The 13,600-nt window shown below is 42.6% G+C and overlaps 1 protein-coding gene across 3 annotated transcripts in view; it reads left to right on the top strand.

Moving 5' to 3' along the window:
* The window catches only part of PAM (peptidylglycine alpha-amidating monooxygenase), a 780,628-nt gene that overhangs the window by 74,752 nt on the left and 692,276 nt on the right, over positions 1-13,600 (top strand). The gene's annotated exons all lie outside the window — the stretch shown is intronic.

Raw genomic sequence — 13,600 nt, 5'->3', positions numbered from 1 at the left:
AAAGCCTTGATATGGGCTTCTCCCCTTTGGGAACACAATGATCCCTCGCTAATGGACTTACAACAGTTCATCTCTAACTTCAGTCAGGCTTTTGATGAGCCAGCCCGAGTAGCTACGGCTACATCTGAACTGCTACAGCTTCGTCGGGGGGCTCGCTCCTTGGCAGATTATGCTATGGAATTCCGGACTTTAGCCCAAGAAGTAGGTTGGCAGGATGGAAGTCTTAAAGCCATATTCTTGGAGGGCCTTTCCGGACGCATAAAGGATGAGATTGCAGCCTGCGATCTGCCGGAGGACCTCAATGCCTTGATAGAGATGGCTGCCCGCATTGACCGCCGCCTACAACAATGGTGCCAAGGAGCAGCACTCCTTCTGCCACAGTCCTGCGTCTGGGTCGGTGAGACCCGCCTCTGTACCTAAGACTTCTTGTCCCGACGCTCCCACCTGTGAACCCATGCAGCTGGGACGGTCCCCGCTCTCTGCTGAAGAGAGGCATCGAAGCTGTTTGTTGAAATTGTGCTTGTATTGTGGCCAGAAGGGCCATTTCTTAGCACGCTGCCAGGCGTGTGCGGAAAAACGCCAAAGCCTAGGAGGTTGGGAGGAGCTCCTCCTAGGCTGCGCTACAGCTCCTCAATGTACCGTCCCTGTTACCCTGGAGGATCCAGAGAGACTATTGCGTTCCTGGATTCTGGAGCCGGGGGTAATTTCATCCTGCAGGACCTTGTCTCCCAGTTGCGTATTCCTACGCATAGACGGGAGGCCCCGTTAGAATTACCTCCATCCAGGGGACGCTCCTTCCAGGTCCAATCATGATATCCACGGCACCCATTACTGTCAGCACCGGGGCGATCCATTCGGAGGAGATAGCCTTCCTAGTGTTGGATAAGGCTGTCCACCCTGTGGTGCTAGGGCTGCCGTGGCTACAGAAGCACTCGCCCACGATTCAGTGGGATACTCTACAGATTGTCAAGTGGAGCCCCTTTTGTCTAGCTAACTGTATGAAGGTGCCTAAGGCTCCTGGACTTCCGTTGATGCACTCTGCCTTAGGTCCTCCAGCACCTTATGAGGGCTTCACGGATGTCTTTTCCAAGTCCAAGGTGGAGATCCTTCCGCAGCATCGCCCGTATGACTACGCTATAGACCTGCTACTGGGAACTATGCCTCCCCGAGGAAGGGTATTTCCCTTATCGTTACCTGAAACCCGGGCCATGTCTGAGTATATTTCAGAGAATCTGGCCAAGGGGTTTATCCGCCCGTCCAAGTTGCCTGCAGGGGCGGGCTTCTTCTTTGTTGGCAAGAAGGACGGTTCGTTGAGACCGTGTATAGACTATTAAGGCCTAAACTCTATTACCAAGTGGGATCATTACCCGCTCCCGCTAATCCCAGAGCTCCTCAATAGGCTCCAGGGAGCGAAGATTTTTACAAAGTTGGACTTATGAGGTGCTTACAACTTAGTCAGAATTCGACCTGGAGACGAGTGGAAAAGCGCTTTTAATACCAGGGACGGGCTTTACGAATACCTTGTGATGCTTTTCGGCTTATGTAATGCTCCAGCAGTGTTCCAGCACCTTATGAATGAGGTGTTATGGGATCTTCTGAACACCTGCGTAATTATCTATCTTGATGATGTACTAGTCTACTCCCAGGATTTGTCTTCACACCGTTCGTCCGTTTCCAGGATACCACGAAACCTTAAGTTACAGCGCTGATTTCTATTTTCAAGATCTTTGAGATTTGATTGCACAAAAGCGGACTCGTCCACCACAAGTTGAAGATTATTTGAAGATTTTTTATTTTGTCGGTTTGGGCTTCCAATCGCACATCACATTCATCCATGCGGTGGCCTATGTCCGCCATTTCCTCCTTCAGATCAGCCATCATTGCAAGAAGTTCTTTCTTTGAATCTCTCATGTCCTTTCTAATATCACAAAACCGCTGGCGAAACTCATCACGGGTAGGTGTATTAGTTTGTAGCGTTTCCGGAGTCACTGCCATCGTGGGACAGTCATCCGATTTGTATGCTTGCTTCACCCTAGTTAACTAGGCCTGTCTTGTCGTGCTGCTCCGAAGTCATTTTCACATAAGAAAACTGCTGCAAATCCAGCTCAGCTTTAACAGCCATCGATCTTGTTTTGCGACCAAAAAGTACTCTTTGGTCACCTTCTAAGTTTGATGGTTTTAGATTTGCTTTTGAGGGGATCTGGGTAGCTAGAGCTCCGGATCATGCGGCCATCTTGCTCAGAAGCTACACCTCCCTCCTTATGATGTTAGTCAGAAGCATGGCAATGTCGGTGGCCCCCTTGCGAGCAGTTGACGTCTAGTTCTCTCCACACATTCGCTTCCCTTTACTGTCTGAATAGGGATGGCCGACATGACAGGTTCACCAAGTCTGTCCTCATTAATTTCTTTGAGGTGTAGAACTCAGCTCTCCCTGCCTAGGGCCCATTGTTTGGGTTCAGGCTCCCCCTCTTTTTTTTTACCAACAGCACTGTGGTGGTTGTGCCCGGTGGCATCTGGCTGGTGCTTGTTGGTCCTCTCTCTCGTTTTGTGGAGCAGCCTGTAGCTAGGGATTCAGCCATGTGCGAGGACTGCCATCCTGCTTTACCTAGCCCCAAGATATACATTTTTTATGGTCCTTTAGGATACAGACAAGCCACTAAAAAGGGGTTACATAAGTACACATACGGTCTATATCAAAATAGAAATATGGAAATAAAGTTAAAACAAAGTGATTGAACAGAAAATAATTAGAAATTGGTACTGTAATACAAAGTTAAATTAAATAACTCCATACTCTGGTGTAACATGCTTTAAATTCTTCTGTTTTAAAGAGCATGAGATGATGGTGATGAAGGTAAAACAGAGCAGAATGTCTTTAAAAAAAAACCAAAAAAAACCTCCTGTTAAAACCACCCTTTTAAACAACCCGTTGCTACAATAAATATTGTAATAGATAAATGACCACTTATTGGGAGCTCATCAAGCTCGACTCACATGTCCATGTTACCAAGATTATCACTGGTTTAATTACATACTCTCTTTAAATGCCAAATATATTTTATTGAATTTGGGGATTAGTTGCTAATCTTTACAGCTGTCTAATTTATGGGATCCCGCCCCAAGAAGAGATTTTCAGTTGGCACTTTGGACCATACTGATATATAATGATGAAATCTGTAGTATATAAACTTTAACCAGTGCCAGTAGAATATATTGTCCCTGAAAATTACTATGATGTTGTGAGAGAAGATCAACAAGGAGTCAAAGCACAATGAAATACCATTATAAGAGGTTTAAAGTAGTATAGTAAGACATCTTAAAATAAAACATAATCAGACTGAACAATTTATTTGCATAGGTGGCTAACTTGGTTTATGAGCATTTCAGAGACATTAAAAAAAAAATTCTGCTCTCATAACTTAATTTTCAATTTGTTCAACTGGGACCAAGCCAGCTGGAGGTGGATTTAGCCAGTGGTTGTGAATTTTAGACCTTAGCATATGATTTGCCCAAATCAAGAGTATGGACACATTCTCCCACTTTTGTCTTTATTGAAAGCTGCTGAATTTAATGAATCTGCTTTGCTGAGTGGGCTCCTGTACTTTTTTTTTCCTAGGCCAGGGTTAGACAGCTCTGGTCCTAGAATGTCATAAACAGATTTGGTTTTCAGGATATCCACAAGGAATATGCTGAGATATATTTGCATGCACAGCATCTATTGTAATCAAATATCTCATGCATATTCATTATGGATGTTGTGAAAACCAGACATGTTCATAGCACTTTAGGGTTGGAGTAGCCTACCTCTGTTCAAGGCTATAGTGCTTTTGAACTGCAACCAGGAGACATTCCGTCCTTTCCCTCCGTAGGCTTTTTACCTGGAGGAAGTGCAAAACATCTGAAGAGTTTCCTATACTAACCTAGGGCCTCTGGACCATGTGTTAAAACATTGACTGGGATTTAAGTAAAGAGGATTAACTGCTATAAAGGTGGCCAACTCTGGTTCTCAAGAGCCACAAACAGCATGAGATAATTATGCATATATTGAAGGCAGTGGGCGTTTGATGGTATCCTGTGATTCTTCAGAGTGTGAAATTCTGCAACAATGGTCAGAATTGTTTAGTTTATGTTATGTATTTTCCTAAATCCTCCCAACCTCCTCTGTTAATCTTTGTATATGCCCAATTTCTCCCCCTTCTCCCCCCCCCCCTCGCACCCCCCTTACAATGCTTTGTATATAAAATAATCTACTGCACTTTGCCCAAATCAAGTTCTCTGTAAACTGTTATGTTACCCCCTCCAAGTTAGTTCCCTGTTCTTTGTACAGTGTTTCAAGTTCCTTGTAAACCGATATGACGAATACCGGTATAAAAAAGCTTTAAATAAATAAATATATCCCACCTTTCCATGGTTTAAGCCGAAGAACTGAGATGGCTAGGGAGAACTGTGGAATACAAACGTATTTTCCTAGTAGTTCAGGGGTAGCCAAATTTGGTCCCTAAGAGCCACAAACAGGTCTGGTTATCAGGATGTCCATAATAAATATGCATGTGTGAGAGAGATGCATGCACTACCTCCACTGCATGTAAATGTAATTCATGCATATTCGTTGTAGAGATCCTGAAAACTAGACTGGGTGAATGGTACTGGAGGACTCCAGTGAGAAACACCTGTGTAAGCAAACATATCAAATTAATATTTATCTCAGGTATCTTGACATCCAAATGATCAGAATTGGAGAGTTCATACTGTCCACTCTTTCATTGGCTGATCTATAAATGACTTTATCCTGAGCTGTATAACACAAATGTAATTTATGTCGTATATTTTTCAATTTCTAGATGGTAAATTGTCAGTGCTATAGATAAGAGAATTTATAGACCCTGGTATTTCCGATAACCTATATCAGTATTTCCCATCTCAGTCTTGAAGGCTCATCATAAATTGTGGATAACCTAAAAACTAGATATATGTGAATAAGATAAATGTATATGCATTGGAGACCAGGGCATGGAAATAGTCACAGTGAGTACATGGGAAATATATCTTGAAAAGCAAATCTATTAGATAAGGCTGAAGGACCAGGATGACAATTGTGCCAGGGCGCAGGGCAAAGAGTCTGTCCTATTCTGGGGCTGGTTGTCACTGAAGGAGGGAGATCCAAAGGGGCTTGCTCATTTTGGGAGTAATACTTTGCTAATTTTGCAGCTAGGTTTTGCTATCTACAATGGTGGGTGTCGAGGTAGTGGGTGGTAGTAAATGGTGGTGGGGAAATTCACAATTTAAAATATAATTCCTCTTTCATTCCTAATCAATCCCTGTCTCTCTTTTAGATGACTGTTAGTGCATTTTATTTGTTTTATTACTATCTTATTGCCTGTATTTTTTGACGCATCATGCCTTGGATTTCTTCATAGAAAGGCGTGAAAGAAATTAAAGAATAAAATAGGATGGGAAATGCCGACCTGGATCGGGACCAGGTCTAGGATACAAATAAACCAGGTAAGGTCCTCAGGCAAATGGCAGCCCCCAAACTGGTTGTGAATTTGAGTCAGTCCTGGTCACATGGTAGCAATTATAAGTGCTGCAAAGCAGAGCAGTAGATTGCAGGGGTGAGCTCTGTTCCTACCTTGCTCTTCACGTAGTCGGTGAACGGCCTCTTCTCCAGAAGTAGTAGGACCGGGGGAAACAGAGCAGAAGCAGGCAGCAGTATTTTTTTGCCCCAAGTAAGAATAGCAGCAGACCATGGGGGGGGGGGGGGAACCCTCCCTAATCAAATAAGGTTTTTATTTTTCTTAGCAGGCATAGAGACAAGCTGTGAGCTGCTCTGCAGGGGTGAGGGTAAAGGATCCCCCCTAGAGATGGGACATGCCCTTTGGGTGTGCTGCTGTGGAAGAGGAGGGGGGAGGCCTAGTTATTAAACATGCAACAATCCACTAAACAGAGGTAAATCACATAATCAATATATCAAGTATTTCAAATACACATTTATTAAATGTATACAGAAGCAATAAAATAAATACTGGTCTATGTGACCAAACAACAACATATATAATACATGAGATGCACTCCAATTTTCTATATTCCTTGTTTTCTAAAATATCACAGATCTTAAACATAACATCCAGTCATCCATACATCAATCACTCAGTCATCCCACCTATCATACATAGAACACATTCATACTCCAGCATCCTCCAACATTCATTAAAATAAATCTGTGCAAATAAATATTCCCAAGTTCAAAAGCCATAAACTATCCAATTTGCATATTCCGTCAAGTTCCCAAAACACCAATACTGTCCCTTCCCGATTCTGTCCCTATTCCCAAATCCAAAAAACATGGACTATCCAACTTGCATTATGCACCGTTCCCAATTTTCGATTCTGTCCCTTCCCAGTTCCATTCCAACAAGGTCCCTTGTTTCACCCGTTAGGGTTTCTTCAGGGGATACAGTCATAAAATAAGCTAATTGGAAAACTTTATAATATTCAAACGTTCCGGCTCCAATAGATATCATTCAAATAAGGTCTGCAGATCTAGTGGATAAACTCAAGCGTTACGAGATGTCCAGCAATTTCTGATTCATATAAAGGATATAAATCGTTGGGTCACCTACTTATTTCAATGATATCTATTAGAGCCGGAACGTTTGAATATTATAAAGCTGCTTAACTATGCACTGAGTGAAAAGAAAATTGTCTTCGACTTGTTTTAATTGAGCTACTTGCTAACTTCATGGAGTGCCCCTGGTCATCCTATTATCTGAGAGAGTAAATAACCGATTTACATTAACTTGTTCAAGTCCTTTCATCTCATGGATATCCTGAAAACTAGGCATGTTTGCAGCTTTTGAGGACCTGAGTTTGCCACCCCTGCATTAGTGGTATCCCACTGTCTGCATGGTCTTAGCTCTGAGTACAACGGGGCATATTCTGTAAAACAATAAATAAATAAAATTATGCTCTTGCCAGAGCCATGAGCTCAGAGACATCTGGACCAATAGGAGGATAAGGGGGCATGCTGGCATTGGCCTGATTTTTGCAGGGGATGTGTGCTGGGGATACGGTTAGCCTGGGGAGGTGGGGCAATATATCTCTGAATTTTAATATCGCTATTGAATTTTAAACTGATTAAAGCTAGTAAGTGGAAATAGCTTAACCAAGGGCACCAAATCTTTTTGTGTCTAACTTCCTGTTTTTGATTTGCATGTCAAATGTTTCTGTAGAAGGGATCTTAACCCTAATGTCTTCATTTCACCAGACAAATTATTTAATTGCATTTCAGCATCTAATCAATAATAGTGACATCTGCGCCTTTTTAGAACTTTCTATTCATTAAACTGAGTAGTGCCAAATCTAATACAGATACGTGGATTTTGATTTTAAATTTTATTACTTTCCAAATCCAAGCCTGCTACTCCACCAACACCATTTCTACTTTTCCCAGAGGTATCGCTTTATGGAGAAGGTCAGATAGGCCTCTGTTTGGAATTTTTATTGTGCATATCTCCAACATACATGAAGTAATGACTCTGCAGACTCCTTACATTTTGCACATACAGCAGGTTGTAGCTAGATAGTTTGATGTGGTTTCTCTAGTGTTCAAACTTTAATTGAATTATCAGCCAAAGTGTTCATCTTGAGGCTATTTCCTTTGGAGAAACAAGTTTAGTACTTGTCATTTAAGAATGTTTCCTCCTTTCACCATATGTCTTTGTCTTTCTAGTTCTGGGATGATAGTGTTGTAAAAGCCCAATTATCTAGTACTCAACCAATTGGAATGTCAACTAACCAGTATTTAGCAGTGCAATTTTTTTTTCTTCATTTTAACTGCGTGATTTCATTGGGGGAGGGGGGGTCCACAAGTCAGAGAGGGTGTATACATATTGCTTATTTATGGCCCCACACTGAGCTGGGACCTGCTGCTTTCAACATTTAAAGGTAAGCAAATGAGACTGCTGGGGGGGATGGAGAAGGAAGACAGAGTATGGGAAGGGGCAAGGAAGAGAATTGGGGGAAGGAAGAGTTTTTTGGTTGGAGGGACTGCACTGAAGGTAGAGCTGATGCTTGTGGGCGGAAGGGGCAAGGAAGTGGTGAAGAGGATCCCTTGTTACATCTTGGGACCAATAATTTTTTTTTCTAGAAAAAAAAACACCAGGCTTGCCTATTCTGCAACTATGGCTATTAGTGATCCAGTAAGTGGAGGACAGAAGCAAAAATGTATTGTATTGATGATTATGCATAAACTGGACATGAGTGCCTGGAAAAAGGAGAAAACAGAAGCAGGTTGATGCAGGAATTCAATGTCAGCTTGTCTACAGTCTGATGTCAAGGCACAGAAGGCAGAGTTGTTACAGTTTGTGACAAGTTCTGAGACGAGCAAAACAAGTGATCAGCATTGTGTGCTACTGCTACACAAAGCAAAACTGAAACATTTAGGTAAGGTATGAGTGGTTTTGCTTTAAAACATTTGGGCGGAGCTTCAGTTTATGTTCCAGTACTGACAGAAATCTTTTGCCTTTTCAATCAACAAATAGAAATTACCAGGGCCTGCAACTTTTCAGATGAATAGTTGTCTCGCTTTTACATTTGCCATGGTATCAGAAGGTTTGATATGTTAGGAGGAAAAAAGTTCTGCTGGTCCTGAGGCTGTTGAAAATATTGTGCATTTTTCAAGAAGTTTGTTCAGAAGAATGATTTAAACCCGGCACATCACATACATGCTGATGAAACTGGCCTTTTTTTGGAGGCATTTGCCAGCTTTCTACCCTGGGTGGTGCAGGGGAGACTGGTGCAGGTTTTAAGCAGAACAAAGACTCTGCTTACATATATGCAAATGCAGCAGGATATGTAGAGTCAAACTGTTGTAGGGAAAATATAGGCAACTGAGAGCATTTACTTTTGAAAACAAAGCACAACCCAATACAGGGGTAAACAAACTGGGGTTTGCTCCACAATCCTGAAGTGGGGGGGGGGGGGGGGAGGGGTCCACTGGCTGCCCAATTGTGGAATTAAAAAAAAATGGCTATGCTATGGAGGCACAGTGCAAGTTCAGCAGAGAGGGAGCTGCCAGAATCTTGTGATATCGTTGTAATCATGCCACACCTTTGCTAGATCTCTTTCGATGGGCCAGGAAAAGAAGCTGCTTCTGTTTTTTCACAGGCTTGGGTAGGGAGTTGCTCATTTTGTGGCAGAACTGGACATGGGAGCAGCCACTGCAGTGTTCCACAACCCAGGAAGGCCTGCCACCATCAGGCCTCAGCCCGGGAGGAGTTCTTGCTGCCCTCTGGTCTCTAACCAGGGAAAGAGATCACAGTTTCTGCCCACTGGGGGAAAAGAAGTTGTGAGATAGGGGAGGGGAATGAGCAAAAAAGCTAGAGAGTGAGGAAATGGAAGTGGAGGGTAGAGATGGAGGTGAGGGAAGAAAGAATAAATGCAAAAAGTGTATTTAAAAAAAAAAAGTAAATCAAAACATGAGGAAACTAAGAAAAATAGAAAACATTTGTGAAACCTTTAAAAAAAAAAAAAAAAAGCAAAAATAAAATTGGCCAGGGTAGGATGGAGTTTTTTCAGCGCTTTTTGGCTGGCATGTAAAGTTTTTAGAGAAAATTTCCAGCTCTTGCCATTCTGATGTATGGTTTGCATGTCTGGGGGTAGTTTAGTATGTGTATCTGGTGGACTTTGGTTTGTGTGTGTGATCTGTCTCTGTGTGGTGTGGCTTGTCTGGCTATGTCTTTTTCTGTGTATGTGTGAGGTGTGTCTGCTGTGTGTCTCTGGGTATGTTGTGTCTATGCCTCTCTCTGTGGTGTGTGTGTGTGTGTGTCTTCTGTCTGGGGGTAGTGTGTTTTGGCAGAAAGCTGAGGATCAGCTGGAGTAGTGCATGGTGCTAATGGACGGATATATGGAAATACTGGCAGCGTAATGCTGAGGGCAAGTCATTAGTGCAGTGGTTCTCAACCCTGTCCTGGGGACCCCCCAGCCAGTCAGGTTTTCATGATATCCACAATGAATATGCATGAGAGAAAATTTGCATGTTATGGAGGCAGTGTATGCAAATTTTCTCTCATGCATATTCATTGTGGATATCATGAAAACCCGACTGGCTGGGGGTGTCCCCAGGACAGGGTTGAGAACCACTGCATTAGTGCCACATGAAAACTTTGTACTGACTCTGTGGTGCAAGAAAATAAATGATAGCCAATCACAATATAGTGTCTAGGAAGGAAAAGCAGAGGCTCAGCAAATCGCTGAACACCCTAAGCTCCTCCTTGCTTATGTCCCAATCCTTACAAGGCTTATATACATTTTTTCCTGATTTCCTTTGCCAAATATTGATCTTTTCTAAATACATCATTCTGGCCTGGCTTCCCTTCCCTAGACCACATGCACCCAAACATTCATTCTTTCTTTTGTGTCCAAATGTTTGTTCTCCTTCTGTATTATCTCCCCATGGCTTGTAGGAAGACATTGATCATCCCTTATCAATGCCTGCACTTTCCTTTGTAGTTGGTTTCCACACAGACCACACATGTATCCTACGTGGGTCATTCCCATGTCCTTCACTTTCTGCTGACTTAGCCCACATCCTGCAGCTGCACATATTGTCACATATTGGCACACAAGCTTAGTAGAACACAGTTCAGTAAGCAGCTTTATACAACTTATGGCAGCCACTCTATTTCCTGGTAATATCACCTTTTGCTTATTTGAATTCTGATTTGAATAAGAGTATTAGCTCTTGAAAGCTAGTCAAGACATATATATTATATTTTTATTTACACACACACAGTGATATAGTAATGGTGGCAGAAAAGGACCAAATGTTCTCCAGTCTGCCCACCAAGCTTCTTATACTAGTATTTGCCACACTGTGCAGGTTTACCCCATATTTCTCTTAAGGGTAGTAAATGCTGCCCGGTGCAGTTATCTCTAAGTCTTATGATAAGGGTAGTAATATTTAAAATCAAAACCAAGCAACTGTTAAACCCATAAAAAAAAATTACTGCTAGCAACAGTTTTACTGGATGAGAAGTATTTAAACATCTGACTATAAAGACCAGCTGTAAGAGTCAAAACAATGAGACGTTTATTATAAAGAAATGCATCTTTTCTTTGGAGCAGCAAGCAATACAAAGCAATGGTTGTACGCTCAAGCCTACTCAGCGTTAAACTGCTAGTGCACAGCTTTTTAAAGGGGTACCTTCAGCCAATCAACAGGTGTCTGCATTTACCCACCTCTTATCCCTTGTCCAATTAATAAATTTGTGCATGTATGTACGTGCCTGGTTACTATGGGCAGAAACCACTTATTTGCAAAGAATGAGTCCAGTTTTAAGTTTTGTTTTCTGAAGTATGATGTCATCTGTGCTGGCTGTTAATCCAGTAGGTTTCGTTTTGTGCTGGCTAGTCATACATTCCCCCCTTTGAAGGGTTTGCCTAGGAACCCTTCACACCTATCTGCGTCGCACATTGCCTGTCTTAGGTTGTTCCGCCTGACCAAGGCTATTCCTTAGTGGCTTGACCGACACCAGCACGCCCGAAGCATCTGGGAACTGTCGGCAGCTTTAGGCAGCCGCCGCCCACCCGCTGAGACCGATTACCCACGGAGGGTAGTGTTGGACCTCCCAGGTTTCGGCACCAGATATTTAAACATCTGACTATAAAGACTAATAAAGACCAGCTGTAAGAGTCAAAACAGTGAGACGTTTATTATAAAGAGAAGCCACCTTGAAAATTCAGACAATGCTGCTTGACGTGCTTTGCTTTCGGACTCGGCTGTAGAAGCAGTCCTGGGCTTTTTTTCCCTTATGTCTGCACATCAGTACCCCAGACCATAAAAGTTGGGGCCCTCAGTTGTTGTCTGAATCCAGTTCACTTTTATCCCTCTACTGTTGAAGTGGAGAGTGATGTTGCACTTGTATCAAAAGCATAAAGGCTTATTGGTTAAGGGTAGTAATACCCATTCCTTCTGTTAAGGTAGTAACTGCTGCACTGAGAAGATTACTCCCATGCACTCTTTTCTTCATTTCCATCCTTTAGTCTTTAGGGATCCTCAGTATTTATCCCATGCCCCTTTGAATTTTCTCACACGTCTTCTGGTTTTCACTACCTCCTCCAGAAGGGCATTCTAGGCATTCACCACCATCTCTGTGAAGAAATAGTTTCAGAACCAACGTCAGAAAATATCTCCCTGGAGTTTCATTTTGTGACCCCTAGTTCTACTGATTTTCTTTCCAATGGAAATGGTGTGATGTTTGTACATCTTTAAAACCTTTGGTATCTGAAGGTCTGTGTCATATCACCTCTGTGCCTCCTCTCTTCTAGGGTATACATATTCATACCCTTCAGTCTCTCTTCATAGGTTTTCTGATACTCACCCCACACTATTTTGGTAGCCCTTCTCCAAACTACCTCCATCCTGTCTCTATCCCTTTTGAGATAAAGGCTCCTGAACTCAGTACTCCAGATGAGGCCTCACCAAGGACCTGTACAAGGGCATTATCACCTCCTTGTTCTTAATGGTTATTCCTCTCTCTGTGCAGCCCAGCATTCTTCTGGCTTTAGCTATCATCTTGTCCATTGCTTTGCCATCTTCAGATCGCCAGATACTGCCACGCCAAGGTGTCCTGCTCTTGGTCCATGCATATCACCCCCCCCCCATCACATACAGCTCTTTTGGATTACTGCACTCCATACGCATGACTCTGCAGTTCTTGGCATTGAATCCCAGCTGCCAAATCTTCGACCACTCCTCAAGCTTTCGTAAATCAGTTTTCATTCTCTCAACTCCTTCAGTCGTGTCCACTCTGTTGCAGATCTTGGTATCATCTGCAAATAGTGAATGACAGCAGATAAAGACCAAATTTGTTTGTTTGGTCTGCTCAGCAAGTATTTTTTTAATTTAAATTATTTTTTTAAGGGTAGTAGCTACTGCCTCTCTGTGCAGGCTATTCCCAGGCAGAAATGTAAACTTTGGGTGTAATAGTAAAGTTATCCCATATGTTCTAGCCAGTGTAAGCAGTTGGCTGGTATGAATGGGCAGACTAGATAGGATGTATGGTCTGCTGTCTTGTTTCTATATCTAAGAACATAAGATATTGCCATACTGGGTCAGACCAAGGGTCCATCAAGCCCAGCATCCTGTTTCCAGTGGTGGCCAATCCAGGCTACAAGTACCTGGCAAGTACCAAAACACTAAGTAGATCCCATGCTATTGATTCCAATAATAGCATTGACTATTCTCTAAGACAACTTGATTAATAGCTCTTAATGGACTTCTCCAAGAACTTCTCCAAACCTTTATTAAACCAAGCTACACTAAATACACTAGCCACATCCTCTGGCAACAAATTCCAGAGCTTAATTGTGTGTTGAGTGAAAGAATTTTCTCCAATTACTTTTAAATGTGCTACTTGCTAATTTCATGGAGTGCCCCCTAGTCTTTCTATTATCCAAAAGAGTAAATAACAGATTCACGTTAACCCATTCTAGAACCCTCATGATTTAAGACCTCTATCATATCCCCCCTCAGCAGTCTCTTCTCCAAGCTGAACAGCCCTATCCTCTTTAACCTTTCCTCATAGGGGAGCTGTTCCAT

The sequence above is a fragment of the Rhinatrema bivittatum genome, chromosome 1 (genome assembly GCF_901001135.1).
Source record: "Rhinatrema bivittatum chromosome 1, aRhiBiv1.1, whole genome shotgun sequence".
Lineage (NCBI taxonomy): Eukaryota > Metazoa > Chordata > Amphibia > Gymnophiona > Rhinatrematidae > Rhinatrema > Rhinatrema bivittatum.
The sequence above is the reverse complement of the archived record's forward strand: the minus strand, read 5'-3'. Positions and strand labels throughout refer to the sequence as shown.